The 16743-nt window shown below is 33.6% G+C and overlaps 1 protein-coding gene across 10 annotated transcripts in view; it reads right to left on the bottom strand.

Moving 5' to 3' along the window:
- Positions 1-16743, bottom strand: part of osp (myosin phosphatase Rho interacting protein outspread) — a 679682-nt gene that overhangs the window by 151208 nt on the left and 511731 nt on the right. The gene's annotated exons all lie outside the window — the stretch shown is intronic.

Genomic DNA, 16743 nt, shown 5'->3' with positions numbered 1-16743 from the left:
AGATTTTTTTGTGTTTAATATCCTTTGAATAGTGTGCACCATTCGTTGCGCTGCTCGCGTCCAGGTGGCAACCCAGCAGGTCGGGTGTAATGGTTGCTACTGTCGCAACGATCTTCCTCCTACGTAGTTGATGTCATGGATTTTCTCCGAATAAACAATGTTTTTCACGTGCCTCCTCAAAGAGAAATCTAGCGGAGTCATATCTGGACTCTTCGGTCATGCGACCGGCCTTCCTCTTCCGATCCACCTGTTTTGAAACCAAATTTTTTTTTTAATGTTGAATGCAGCGCGGACACGGTTATTGAAATTCGGCGAAGCGCCGTCTAGCCGATACAAAATTAATCTTCTTCTTTTTCGATATCGTCGAAATGTGGAAAGCGGTAAAGTTCAAGCATATCACAGAAAATATCCCCATTAATTGTGTTTTCTACAAAATTGGACGGGCTCACCATGCGGTCATTCATAAGACCGCATCAAACATTGATTTTTGGAACGTCACGCTGACGTTCGATAGTTTCATGCGGTGGCTCTGATCCCCAAATCCTGCAATCGTGTCGATTTACTGAACCGCTAATGTGGAATGTCGCCTCGTCTGAAAACATGAAATTTTTCAGATAGTCCTCATTAACATCGATGCTGTTAAACGTTAAAGCTGCAAACTCCAATTTATTCGCATTGTCACCGGGTTTGATTTTGTGTTGAAACTGTATCTTATACGAGCGTAGTCTAAGATTGTTACGCACAACTTTCTACGCTGTAGATTTAGGTATTCCTAACTCTAAACTGCGCCTAGCTAATAACCTATTCGGGCTACACGTGAGATGCTCGGATTCGTTCTACATGTTTTACGGCAAACATAAAGTAGTTCTTTTTCGATCCCGATCTTTTGTTTTTTACCCCAGTTTTCCCGAAAACTACTAAAAATACAGTTCTGGGATCTTATTTTTTTTCAATTTTCCAGGTCAAATTTCATATAAAACCGCTAAATATATTACCTAATTTGGGTCCCAAAGATTACAGTCCGGCTTAATTTTACCGAAGGAGCAGAAATAAGGGCGAAATGTTTTGTCATCTGATATTTACTAACGAAGCATTTCCGAATCTTAAGTTTATTTGAACTTTCGTTCTTATTTTCTCCAGCAGAACATTTTCTGAAAGTTTGTTACATTTTCGTAATCACCCGATATATGTAAAATTTCACACGTTTTGACGAAGCAAAGATCTCTGCGAAAGCTCCTAACTAAAGAAAAGTAAAAAATAATAATATTAACCGGTAAATAAATGACAATTAAGTTTTGTAAATAATTGTAATCCCTTGCTAGGATGCAAAGATACAGTTTGCTTTGTTAACAATTTATTAATCTCTATCCTATACACTGTTAAAAAAATAATTCTTTAAAAATCATTTATGCATAAGAGAATTAAAAAATCTGATCTGGACACCACACAACTTACCTGTACGCCTACTAAATTACATATACGTATTCTTTTTAATTAAAAGTACATACAATTTTATTTAACTACTGATTTGTGATATTTTTTTATTGTTATTATTGAATTATTATTTATCATAAACATTTTTTTACAATCAGAAGTTAATAATTATTAACACATCAATAAATTTAAATTAAAAAAAAAAGTTAAAAAAGGAAAAGCAGATGAAATCGGATTCAAACCGATGTGCCTTCCCTTTGTAAGATACAAATATTTCATTAATTAATATTTTATTTGGCTATAACTCTGGAATCAATGAAAATAACTACCACTTATGATATACCGTTTAAAATCTCTCAATGAGGGCTTATTAATGCAGTTAAGAAAAAAATCAAAAATCCAATTTTTGGACACTTTTGGTCTAGTCGATTACAATCAAAAAGGGAGGTGCACACCTAGATGTTAAAACAGTCCTAAATCCAAAATTTCAACATCATATAGCTAATCGTTTTTGAGTTATGCGAAATACATACGCACATAAGTACGTACGGACGTCACGCCAAAACTACTCAAAATCGATTCAGGGATGGTCAAAACGGATATTTCCGTTGAAATCTGAAAACCAAAATGTTTCACAATACTTCCTTTATACTTCTTCCTACAAGGAATTAAAAAAGGTTCAGTAAATCTCAAGCACTGATAAAAATATACAATTACTATAGCCGACCTGTCAAGCCAGAACCTGGACCGTCGGGGTTCAGGTCAGCCCAGGCGAATCACGGAGCCAACTCAGTAGCTCCTCGAGGTCACCCGGGACCTACCCCTGGACACCCGCAGAGCTTGCTTCAGTCGCCATTCCCATATACGCAGTGGGCTCTACTCTCTGGAACCCGCACTGTACGTTATCTTCTTGTTTGTGTGAATAATACTGATAAATAACAATTATAGTATTCAGGCTTTATAAACATCTGAAAAAGAAACTAAATTACAAAAGACAAAATAATAGTAACTTCTTTTTTTTCTTGCTTAACCTCCGGCAATTACCGTTCAGATATTACTTCAGAGAATGAATGAAGATAATATGTATGAGTGTAAATGAAGTATAGTTTTGTACAGACTGAGTTCGACCATTCCTGAAACGTGTGGTTAATTGAAACCCAACCACCAAACAACACCGGTAACCACGATCTAGTATTCAAATCCGTATAACAGTAACTGCCTTTACTAGGACTTGAACGCTGGAACTCTCGACTTCCAAATCAGCTGATGAAGCTGGTGTAGCCGAACGGATTAAGACGACAGACAGAATAATAGTAACTTTGGTAAGTTGACGACGAAAAATTCATAACTTATTTCTTTGCCGTGGTGGCAGAAATATAATAATGAAGTAAATGGATTATTCTATTTTTTCAAAAATGAATATCTTTAATTCACAACTTCACCCTCCATGGGGGCAAAGAAATAATGAATACTTTTAATATCTTATCCTTCACGGGTGCTAGGGCCTCGGTCGATGGCTTAAAATTTTCTCTGGGATAACACGAATGTATCCTGAAAATTTGAAAGTAATCGGTCGGTTGGTTCTCGCGTGAAGAGATAACAAACAGACAAACTTTATATAATAGTATATATGTCCAATAAACGTGATCTGTAAGATTGAGAGTGTACCTGATGCATACAAAAGTTAACCTTCAACCTACTAACAAATACCTCGTTTGAATTTTGAAAATCGGACGATTTTGCAGAGATATTATAAGAGCACCCCATTGCACCTCCCGAAACAGCGCTCTACGGGCACCACGTTTGTTACCAGTTGATGGTAATGATTGGTCTAGCCTACCACGAGGTGCTCACATACCTCACTATTCTCAATCTCACACGCAGTTCCCACGGGAAGCCCATTATTGTTAAACAGAAATTTTTTTAAATTATTTAATATTATTTTATTTTATTTAACGTAAATGTAATTCTGTTATTTTTGTAATAATACTCATTCCATTGATTCGAATCATTCAGTTCAAACTCAGCTTACATAGTGAAAGACTCACAGTTCCAGTTCATTAATTCAGCTGTCAAATCTCCACTAATACCACAACCACTACTACTACTACTACTGCACACACACACACACACACACACACACACGCGCGCGCGCGCGCGCACACACACATATATATATATATATATATATATTCTTTTTTCGAGATTTGAATATATCTAAAAACCTTCTCAATTATGCCAAGAAACATAAGTAAAAATTTGGTTGTGATTGATTGAGTATTTTTTTTTCATCTGTTTTATAAATATTTATTTCATTAATTAATAGAAAATTTTAATTTTAATTTTTTTAAATTATTTTAGAAAATGTTTTAAAAATTCATTTAAATTCAAAATAAATAAATAACAAAAAAAAAAATTAAACGGTACACAATATTATTTGAAGCTAAAATACTATGAACATCACATATCGTAAATATATAACAGGGGTAAAGAACCTCTAAAGCGGAAAAGCGGATGAGTCAACAAACAACCTATAAATAGATTTAAAAACAAGAGAAAAGGAAAGGGGTGCGTGAATAGAAAAGTTTAGATCCGTTTTAAAATACGTAATTCCATTAAAACAAAGTAATGAAGGGAGAATCTGTAAGGGAGAGGGGGAAAAAGAATGAGAGTTATTGAGGGAAAAGGAAAGCATAAAAGAAACGGCGCAATATATATATATATATATATATATATATATATATATATACAGTTGTACAACAAACGACACGATGTAAGAAAGGGTTTGTTTGGACGTTGTAAAACTAACCCGGCTTAAAGAAGCCGCATATATGAAAAATACAGACACTGTTTCACCGCAAAAAAACGAAGCTTAATAACTACAATGAATTCAGTTTATACAAACTGCACGTGTACGTACAAAGAAATAATACTGATATTTACAATGGAGAAATATACGTTGACATTTAACTAACTCTTTACAAAAAATAAATATATTCACTTTGTTTCATAAATAAGACATCGGGAAAATGTGAAAACACTTTAATTAATCAAAGGGAAAACTCAAAAAAGAGAAAACACCAATCGATATAACGAACATTAAAAAGCAAAAAAATAATATACCACATTTTAAACTTGAATCGTTTTGATCTCGAAAAAGCCTTTCTTTCTTGTGCTATTACAAGACAACAAAAAAGGAAGAAGTATTGTATGCAGGGATTCAAATAAAAATAAAAAATAACAAAAAACAAAAAATAAATTAGCAGCAGTAACAAGGTTGTAAACTTAGAAGATAATACTCTAAGATATTTTTCTTTTTGATTATAGAAAATTGGAAACTACCATTCAAATCAACTACATATCATTTTAACTAACAAAAATAATAGCAAGTAATTAATACATTATTTAGTCATAATCCTAATAAAATATAATCCCAATGTTACAAACCTTTTTCTGTAAAAAAAAAAAAAAATAGATAACAGAATGGTAATGGAATATAACTACGAGGTTCGTTCAATAAAATTAGAGACAAATGTGTAGAAATATTGATTTATTCAATGAAAATTAAACTAACAATACTTTTCCGCATCATCCCTGGCTTCATTTAGGCACCTGTCACATATTCCTGTGAGGTTTTGTATTCCAGTAACAAAGAATCGATCATCTCTCTGTCTGAGGTAATCTTGATCTGCTCGCCGTTCCCAAATTTGGTGTTACGTGAAACCTCTTAAGAGGACCATACAAAAAAAGAATCTGATGGTGCGAGATCGGGATTGTAAGATGGCTGCGTCAACACCTCCCGAACCGACTATACCCGAGTTTTTTTTTTTGCAAACTTGAATATTTTCATTCCATACATTGAAATTTGGATTCCGACTCAGGAATGAACAGTGCCGATAATCGCACTACAAATTTTAGCTACTTCCAAACTCTTTACGCATCTGCTCTTTCGAATAAGATCATAATTGCGATTTTGCAAAGCGTCATTTGAAACTTCCACCCGTTATCTTCTGCTACGATGAAAATCGGTGACGCTTATCTTACCCGATTTAAATTATTCAAACCGCTCACAAAAATTTGTACGGTAATACACTTTTCCCTTCCGTTTTAGCATCCGTGAGTGAATTCGGCCCGTTTTACACCGTAAGAAATAAAAATCTTATCACTACACGTGTTCTTTCACGGTACACGTTTCAAGCGGAACCGACATTTTGAAAAAATAAAAGAGATTATAATAATGGAAACAGTTTTCCATTCGAACAGTTGATATTCAATACGTCAGGGATGTAAACTTGAACGTCAGACGGTTTCTGTTAAATAGTTTTTCCGCTGGTGCCTTTTACTCTGTAATTATTGAGTGATCTCGTGCATAAGTTACGCGATTGAATTATACACAATTTATGTATTATTAATAAAAAACATTATATTAGTTTAATATATAAAACAGAATGTTTGTGGGTTTAATTTTTCAATCGATGCCGATTTAAAACTAGAAAAGTATAAAATCTATGATCTTAATCATTATTTTATCATTGTATTAATTATACTGAGCTCTGAGATAACGTTATCGTCGAAAATTTATTCAGTGAAGGTTTTGATGGAGAATTTTATGAAAATTTGAACTTAATTACTCGTGAAAGAAGATTATACAAAATCAGATAACCGTTATAAAAGTTGAAGATGAAGAAAAGTAAGCTTTGATTGGAAAAGCAGTGAGACAAAGCAGAAGCTTGTTCTCCGTGACTTTTTAACTTAAATTAAAGAAGCAATACACGGAACTAAAGGAAAAATTTAATTTTGGAGTATCTATCCGAATAAAAAAAAAGATATTATTCTGATTTACTGATGACGCTGTTCTGTAACCGAAAACTAAAAATGAATTAAAAGAGTAACTGCTAAAAGAGAAGTTCAGTAAGAAAATAAATAAGAGTAGAAAAACTAAGATAACGAAAAATAATGAGGAATTAAATATTTATAAATAGACGTATAAAATATATCAGGAACGGAAGAATTTTTTATTCAGGTAAAACGATTACAAAGGATGGATGAAGACGACAAAAAAATTTTCACATAAACAAGGAGGGCTTTCGTGCCCGAAATAAATCTGATACTATCAAATAATGATCTAAAAATAGGATAAAACTGTAAAAAATATTTTTATTAAATGTACCGTTTTACGAAGAACTTTTGGAGAAAAAGAAAAACAGAAAAGAAAAAACTACGTTTGTTATTACAGAACGATGTTTAAAATTAAGTAGATCGATAAAATTAAAAATGTAGAGATCTTAGGGAAATAGAAGACAGAAATTTGATAAAGATCTTGTAAACAAATGAACGAACTAGATCGGTGGCCATATAAAAGACATCCAGATTTAATTACATTAATCTGACGGAAGGAGGACGTGTAGAAGATAGAAACAATACAAAAAAATTACAATGACATTTTAAACCGTACGGTAAGAGTCTCGCAGATATCATTTCTTCCGCTGAAAAAACAATATAAATAAAATATGTTTTAACAAAACGATGCTGATATCAAAAAAGGTAAGACATTACACTTCTATTATCAAAATCTGTTATTAATTTAGAATTTTGTTTTAAAAAAAATACATGTTAAATATATGTAGTAGACAATAGATATACAATAATAGATAACAAACCAATGTTTAAGCGTTACATAAGTAGATATGGATGACCGCCTCTAGTGCAAATTTTTGCATCAAATCTAACCTAAGTTAATCTAACAAAATTGCATCAAACCTAAACCAACTGCAAGTATTTTACAGACAAATTCACATATTTCGTACACTTTTGCGAGCATCTTTTTTCAAGTTAATGAGCAGGCGACTTAGTCCAATTCTACAGAAAAGTTACATATATGCAGCATTTACAGGCAAAATTCACATATTTCACACTCTTTTGCAAACACCATTTTCTCATTAATGATTCTAATAATTAGCTAATAATTATTATCTAAATTATTATTATTATTATTAAATAATTAATTATCTAATTAACTAATAATTAGTAGAGGCGTCAATGGAGAATACACGATTACGTTACCATCTCGTATATGAACATTTTATACCACTCGCAATCAAATACAATATCGAAGCGATTTAGCGTGAATACTGTATGAGGCTTAGTTTGTATCGTTGCATATACAGATTGGCTTTTTCCCGTCCTAAATCATAGGGCCGAATCCGGTAGACAGACAAAGAGCGTCCCTGCGGCATCTGTTGACCGTGGGTGATCGTCGAAAGGTTCGGCCCGTTCCCTAATCGCCTGGAAAAAAAATAAATAGTTTTATATTTTCAATTTTTTCAGGCCTGCCGGCACCTATGTGACGGTAGAGTTTGCAACTTCAATCGATTTCATCATTAGCCGTGCACACTCTGTTTTAGAAAAAAGTTACATATATGCAGCATTTACAGGCAAAATTCACATATTTCGCACTCTTTTGCAATCACAATTTTCTCATTATGGGATTCTCTAATCTTTTACAATCGTCTGATTCTTGATATCCCTTATCTTGCGTTTGTAATGTATTTATTATGGCCCGTCGATGACTTCAGGGAATTCTCATTCAGTGAAAGATAGATATTAACAATAGCATTGATCTTAATGTAAATTAGTTTTGTTCGCGCGTGCGCAGTAGCATATTTAATAATATAAATACAATATTATGCAGTACTTTATTCATTTATTATATAGAAGTGATGTATGGTAAACGTGTGTGTTTAGATAATGATTGTGCAACCGCTAAAAAGCGATCTAGATTAGCTATCTGTGACGCGAATTCTTTCACAATTTTAGAGAAGGCGTTTAAAAATTTAATCACATATTATTAAAAAATGGAGTCGAAACAAATAAAGATATATATTTATTTTTAAACAGTAAAAGAAATTGCGTTCTAAACATCTTAAAATCACAGGTAACAACAGATGCTGTAAAATTTAATATATTGTTGGATTGTACATATGAAAAAAGTCGGGGCGACCAAATCGATAATCAAGACATTGCTTTTAAAACTAAAAATACACCCATATATAATTGTAATGATTTAGATCAAGTTATAGACGAAGCGTTTGAAAAACTATTAGCCGAAAAATCCGAATTTCAAGGTAAAGGCAGCGGTTGGTCTTTAATCAGTATCGATGGTTTAATGTTGCGTATAAATAAATTTAAACCGTTACGTGGTTCTTACGTCAGATTATCCGAAAGACCATCCGAATTATTCTGTGAAAAATAAAAAAGTATTGGGCAAATTTAAAGACGAAGTAAAAGGTAATCAAATCGTTGAATTTATCGGATTGAGATCGAAAATGTACACATTTAAAACGGCAAACGATAAAATTACGAAAAAAGCAAAAGGTGTAAAAAAATATAGTCCAAAAAAGTATTACGTTTGCCGATTATAAAGCATGTCTTGACGATTCAGATTTGGAAACTTACAAGACGATGATGCTCTTTAGAACGAGTAAACATACCGTAAAAACTGTAGTTACGAATAAATTAGCGCTGTTGAACTACGATGAAAAACGGGTGGCCGTAGATAACATCAATACGCTGGGTTGGGGTCATTACAATATGCCGTTAGAATTGAAGCGTTTATATGGAAAAAATAAAAACTAGTCTACGTCCATTTTATTATCGCAATCGATTTTGTTAATTAGTTTAGTTTTTTTTAATATACGTTAATTTAGTTTCCTTACAAATACTGCAACTTGATCGTATTTTATTTTTTTCAACAACGACGCAATTACACGATAGAGTTCTAAATCTTCATTTCATACAAAACGAATACATTACAGCTCCTCTAAAATATGTACAACTTAATATGCATGTCAATACCGTATGTAAACTATATGTCATGATAACTGTGTCCATTATTCATTTTCTTTAATCCGTTATTTACTATATAAGTTCTTTATTTTTATTGATTTCGTCTAAATCCGATTCTGTAAGATTATTATATCTTTGTGGTAAAAATATTTTCCCGGATCCTTCAATTGACGCAATAATCGATTTACCGTTTCTAGTATTCATAAACTCCATCTTTTCAATTCTGTATTCCTTATTACAAGTCAATTGACCGATATTTTTAATAGTATTGCTATAATTTAAGCTATTCAATTTATAGAAGATATAAGACATTTTTATGAATCTATATATAAAAGTAATGAAACTTAAAATTAGTATTTTATTGATGTTAATAAATATTTGTTTAAATGTGAAATGAGTTTGTTACGAACAGATAAAAGACAACCATTTGGTGTTTATCGATACAAATACCAGTTTTTTTGGGCTTTAATACATTATTATTTATGTTTTTTTTTCTTCTTTTAAGTATGGGCATGTCCATTAAAGCTGTTTTGGCGACAGAACTGCACAAGCCTGCCAGACGCAATTATCCCACCAGAAAAACGGAATTAAAAGGTCTAAATGACTTAGTCCAAGCAGACATAATCGAAATGATTCCTTATTCACGACAAAACAACGGCTACAAGTACTTTTTGACGGTTATCGATTGTTTTAGTAAGTTTGCATACGCTATACCGTTAAAGAAGAAGACGGGTGTAGAAGTCGCAGTCTCTTTGCATCCAATATTCGCAAATCACAAGATGAATCATTTTCAAACAGATCAGGGAAAAGAATTTTATAATCCGCAAGTTAAAGCCCTTTTGAAACAGTACAACATAAATCACTATTCTACATATTCAGATAAAAAAGCCGCCATAGTTGAACGTTTTAATAGGACGCTAAAGACGAAAATGTATACCAAATTTACAGAACACGGGATCTATAAATGGATTAATATGTTGCAAAATCTCGTTGAGGAATACAATAATACGGTACATTCGGCTACAAAATTTAAACCGAAAGATGTAAATCAAAAAAATGAACAGCAAGTTCTCGCAAATTTAAATAAAAAATACGACAGGAAACCGAATATTGTAAAGATCAAATTTCAAGTCGACGATCCCGTTCGTATAAGCAAACATAAAAAGATATTCGACAAGGGTTATTTGTCCAATTGGACGAATGAAATATTCAAAATACACACTGTTCACTCGGAATGTCGACCCGTAACCTATGAACTGATCGATTCCAGAAATGAAATTCTAAAAGGTCGTTTTTATCAACACGAATTGCAAAAAAACAAAAAAACAAAGACATATATCAAATTGAGAAAATTCTCAAACGAAAAGGCAACAAAGCCTACGTAAAATGGTTAGGTTTTGATAAATCTTACAATTCATGGATAGATTTGAATGATGTAGTGTGAATATATTGTTACGTGGAAAAATTTTTTTTCATAATATAGATTCGATTATAATGTTGGAATTTATTGTTTTGGTAATTTTGATTTTACTGATGTTTTGGATATGATTTTCAATATTTCACGACAAATGAAATGACGTTGTATATATAGAGATGCCTCCATTTCTCATAAAACAGCACTGTTTTATCCGTATGATTTTGACATAAGATAACAAATTTCCCAATAATTTTATCATAAGTCACCGAAATTGATGTGAGTTTAACAAACTAATGGTCTGTTAAAAATTCATAAATATTTTTACAAGAGAGAGATATGAAAGAAGTGCAACAGAAAACAAAATTTCCCATCATGAACGTAATGAAGGGATACCGACTGAAAAATCGAAGTAAGCACGGTTCCCTCTTGCCAAACACTATCACATGTATTGTATGCGGCCCATCGAATTGCGGTAAAACAAATGTTGTTTTCAATTTTTTAGTTCAAGAAAACGGAGTACGCTTACAGAACTTGTATATTTTCTCTAAATCTCTCCATCAACCGCTATATAGAATGTTATCAAACCTGATAATGTTGAATCCAGAATTGGGTTACTATGAATACAGTGAAAACGATCAGGTTCCACAACCGGAAGCGATTCAACCACATTCGATAATGGTATTCGACGATGTAAACAAACAAAAGCAAAACAATATCGGTGATTATTTTTCGAGAGGTCGTCACAGTAAAATTGATTGCTTCTATCTGGTGCAAACGTATTCGAAAATACCAAAACAACTCGTGCGGGACAATTGCAATTTTCTAATTCTGTTCAGACAAGACGGTTTAAATTTACAACACATTTACGATGAACACGTAAACGTCGACATGTCCTTTGACGATTTTAAATATTTATGCGAACATGTTTGGAACGCGAATCGGTATGGTTTTCTAGTTATCGATAAAGAAAGCGATAAAAATAAGGTTCGCTATCGGAACGGTATCGATAAATTTATCATCATCGATTGAACGCAGCGATGCTATATTGAACGCAGCGTTGAACGCGAATAGATTATTTGTTTCAATTTTTTATTTTTTTTATATACAGAACAATGTATAAGAAGGCGAAATAAATGATGGAAATTGATAGGTTGAATAACGAATTTAAACGTAAACACGCGGCTTTCGTGTTGGGTTTAGCCGAAGAAGAAGCTTTATTCGCTAAACGTTTCAAACCGATAATCGAACCGATACAAGAAATTAGAGAAAATATAGATAAACCAAAACCGTCTCCTCCACCTCCGACTGACGGAGAAATTGAAATAGATAAAGTAGGACGCGAATTGGGCGATAGACTGATGAGTAATTTAGAGAGACATCAAGAGAGATGTGAAGATAGGAGTATATTGGAACAAGATTTAGAACTTTCAGATGATGAAGAAGATGTAGCTTCTTCTACCATGTTATCTCAACAAACAACTCTACCATGCGAACAAACTCAAACTGCGTATGGAGGTGGAGAAGAACCTGTTAAATTTATAGATATTTTGCCAGACACTCCATCTACACAAATTTCTGAGACGCAAGAAACAATTACAAGTGAAGATTATTCAGAAGCTATAAAACCGTACATACAAATGTTGAAGACCGGTCCAAAAATATCTCTAGATCATGTGTACGGTGTGAAATATGACAAAAATACAGATATGACTACATTGGGCGGTATTAAAATTGAATTTATCGGTGATAAAATGCATTTGGGAGAGATGATATATTCGGCCACACCGGGCGTCCTCGAGCTGTTGTTTAAAAATCCAGATCTGACAAAAGTTCACACGGCAGATATGCAAACTTATGGTGAAATGTTGAAGCGTACCGGTGCTCACTTGACGGACGCCGAAGCAGTAAAAACGAATAAATCGTCCAAATACAACGAAGTCATCAGAAAACTGTTCCCTTCAAAAGTCCCGTCAGATGAATTTCACCACATAAAACACCATCGACATCGTTCAGCGGCACCGGCTTGTTGCACGCGCAACTCAATTATAATCCGGTCTATTTATAATAGCACGATCCAAACGATCTGGTAGCTAGATTGCATACTCTTGTAGGCGAATATGACGCCGGAAACAAGGGCGTTTCTAATGAACTGATATCCATAATTAGAGAATTGAAACAAGTTGAATTTGAAGAATAGATTATTTGTTTTTAATTTTTATTTTTGCAAATATAGAAATGTCACGATTAAGATTAGGTCGTAATGGACGTCGAACAACGGGAAAACGAGGGCCTCCTGGGGAAGCTTATCGTTGACAAGTGATGGAAATTATGATATAAATCACCATAGATTGTGCAACGTGTCCGATCCTATCGATGATGCGGACGCGTTGAACCTGCGTCGAACCATGAATACACAATCAATCTCTATGAAAAGTTTATAGGTTTGGAAAGATTAAATGCATACGATGCGGTTATTAGAGAATACATAGAAGATGAAATGGAAAGGCTTGCTAACGATACTTTACAATTTATAAATGATGAAAACATCAAGCTTAAAACAAAAGTTGATAGATATATAAATGATGCGATAGAGACGGCCATTAAGGAAATTTCGGAAGCGATTTATAAAAACAATAATGATGGTAAAAAATAAATTTGGTTCGTCATGATGAATAATGTATTTGAATGAAAAAATAATTTTTTTATATATAGAGATATGAAGGTGAAGAAGAAAAATATTTCCAAGAAAAAGGTGGACGCGGTATAATCGGGTCAGTAATCAATAAGGCTGTAGATTTATTACAGTTTGAAGCTCATATTCTAGGTTACAATTATCAACCCACCGGTTTGGTCTAGTGGTGAACGCGTCTTCCCAAATCAGCTGATTTGGAAGTCGAGAGTTCCAGCGTTCAAGTCCTAGTAAACCCAGTTATTTTTACGCGGACTTGAATACTAGATCGTGGATATCGGTGTTCTTTGGTGGTGGGGTTTCATTCAATTAACCGGACATCTCAGAAATGGTCGAACTGAGAATGTACAAGACTACACTTCATTTACACTCATACATATCATCCTCATTCATCCTCTGAAGTATTATCTAAACGGTTGTTACCGGAGGCTAAACAGGAAAAAGAAAAGAAAGGTTACAATTATTGCGGTCCGGGCACGAACTTGGATAATAAGTTGAAGCGTGGTGATAGACGCATAAATAAATTAGATGAGGCGTGTAAACTGCAAGATATAGCTTATTCGAAATATTCAGATAATAAAACAAGATCTCAAGCCGATAAAGCGCTTGTTGAACGGGCGTGGGAACGTGTGCTCGCGCCGGATAGCAGTTTGACTGAAAAAGCGGCCGCCTACGCAGTAACTAACGCGATGAAACTTAAATCCAAATTTGGCGGTAGACTGAGAATGAAGAAAGGCGGCGGTACGGCTAAGAAAAAAAAATAATCGATTCAATACCAAATCGCGCTTTGTACGATCGCGAAATGATTGAATACGCGAAACAATTGAAAATTCCACACTTCCGCGGTGTTTTTATGTTGGACGCTTTACCGAAAAAGATTTGGAAAAATGAATTCACGATAGTGAATTTAGATACTTCAAACGGCCGCGGTACGCATTGGGTTTGTTTCCGAAAAATCGATAAAAATGTAGATTATTTTGACAGCATAGGCGATGCGCATCCGCCTCCAGAACTGATGAATTATTTCAGAAACTCCAACGTAACGTACAATTATGATACATATCAAGCCGACGACGATGTGATTTGCGGTCGATTATGTTTAGAATTTTTATCCGAATAAATTATACGTTTTTTGTTTTTTATTTTTTTTAAATAGGTATGACGTATCTATTATTGATTGATGGTAACAGTTCGATGATTAAAAAATCATTGTTTCCGCCGATCGACCTTTCAAAAGGCCAATACGAATTGGGTCTCAAATGGTTGATGACCGCCAACACTATCCCGAACGTCGAGGAAAACAAAAATAATAAATTTTGTTTCGCTTTGGAAAAGGATGTCAAAAAAGATGAAAATAATAATTATGTGTTGACAAAAAAGCAATACATAACAATACCAACAGGTAGTTATGAAATTGAAGATATCAGTAACTATATACAGAATAAAATGAATAAAATTAATCAAACCATCACATTGCGAGCAAACCCAAATATGTTACAGTGTGAAATTAAAAGCACCGTATGGATAGACTTTTCGGATACAGATTGCAGTATCGGCAGGCTGTTGGGCTATGGGCCGAGAGTTCTCAAAGCGAATGCGACGCATCTTTCGGATGAAATAATAAATATCGCTCCCGTGAATGTAGTACGTGTGAAATGTAACATTATTTCGGGTGGTTATAGAAATGAAAATCAAGACCGCATTTTATATGAGTTTCCGCTGAGTGTAGATCCGGGCGATATGATTGAAGAATATCCCCCTTATATTGAATTTCTACCGGTAGATGTGAAAGCAATTTACGATTAAGTTATATCGCTTACTGATGAAAATGATAATTTAATAAATTTGCGCGGCGAACGAGTAAACATGATGTTAGTTTTGAAAGAATCAAGGACCAATCGGAGTTTCTGAATAGAATATTGTAATTTGGATTTTTATTTTGTTATTTTAGATATGCCGCTAATATTTGAAAGTGAATATGAAATTGATGTTAAAAAACGTTACAAATTGACCGAAGAAAGCGTTAAAAAATTAAAATCATTAGGTTTTGAAATCGTCGACGGGAAACTTAAAAGCACCATAACGTTATTGAAATAAAAAATTAAACTTTGTTTATAGAGATGAATTTTTTAACAGTTAATAAAGTAGCGCGTTCAGATGAGTCCCCAACATATAATCAATTTCACAATCATTATTCCTTAGCGAATAAAATCGAAAAGGAGATTAAATCCCTATAAATCAACCGGACGTATATATCGTTCCGGGTGAAAGTTATTTGATTGTTTCCGGCACACTCGTCGGAACAGACGGAAAAAATCGACTACTTCAGAATTAGTTAATTTTGGTGTGGCCTTCTTATTCCAGTATATACGATATCATCTTATTAACGCGCAAGAAGTAACTTCGGTGAAAAATGTAGGCGTGACAACGGTTATGAAAAATGCTCTTTCAAATTCTGACAAATTCTATGTTGACATCTGCCGAAGTAGCGGGATGGATTAGTGGAAAATATAAAGTCGATTTAGATGAAAATTGTAATTTCAATTTATGCATACCGTTATCGATCCTGTTGGGTTTCGCTGAAGACTACAAAAAAATAATCATAAACAACTGACAGGAATTGGTGTTGAGACGTTTTGATACCGATGTAAACGCGATACGTGCTACTGTTCCCGACCACAAATCTAAGATGGAATTAACAGACATCGTGTGAGTTGTCCCGTACCTCAAGGTAGCACCCGAATATTAATTGGAATTAGCTAAAATAAGAGATCAAAATAAAGATGTGCGTATGGCTTTCAGAGCGTGGGACCTTCATGAAAATACGGCGGTTTCACAAACGAATTCTTTTATATGGAATGTGACAACGTTGTCGCAAATAGATAAACCGCGCTATGTTATTGTAGGTTTTAAAACCGATAGGAAAGATAAAGCCGTGAAGGACGCGTCAGAATTCGATTCGTGTAACGTTAAAAATATTTTTGTAATGATCAATTCGAATAAATATCCGTATGAAGATTTACGAGGGAACCAAGCGATGATGTATAGAATGTTTATTAATTTTCAAAAATCATATTATAAAAGTATAGATTCGCTGTACAAGTTTTCCGATTACAAAACCAAATATCCTTTATATGTGATCGACTGTTCGCGTAAAAATGATTCCGTATAGATTGGTGTAATCGATTTGAAGATTAAAGTTGAAGCGGAAAAGAATTTTAAACCAAATACAGTAGCATATTGTTTATTGATATACGATAATGTAATCGCGTATTCTCCGCTGACAGGTAAAGTGATAAAGCAAGAATAATAAGTGAAAGGTCGCAGATATTTTTATTTTTTGTTTTACCATCAATAG

This window comes from Lycorma delicatula, chromosome 4 (assembly GCF_047948215.1).
Source record: "Lycorma delicatula isolate Av1 chromosome 4, ASM4794821v1, whole genome shotgun sequence".
Lineage (NCBI taxonomy): Eukaryota > Metazoa > Arthropoda > Insecta > Hemiptera > Fulgoridae > Lycorma > Lycorma delicatula.
Note: the sequence above shows the minus strand (reverse complement) of the source record. Positions and strands in the feature narration are given on the sequence as shown.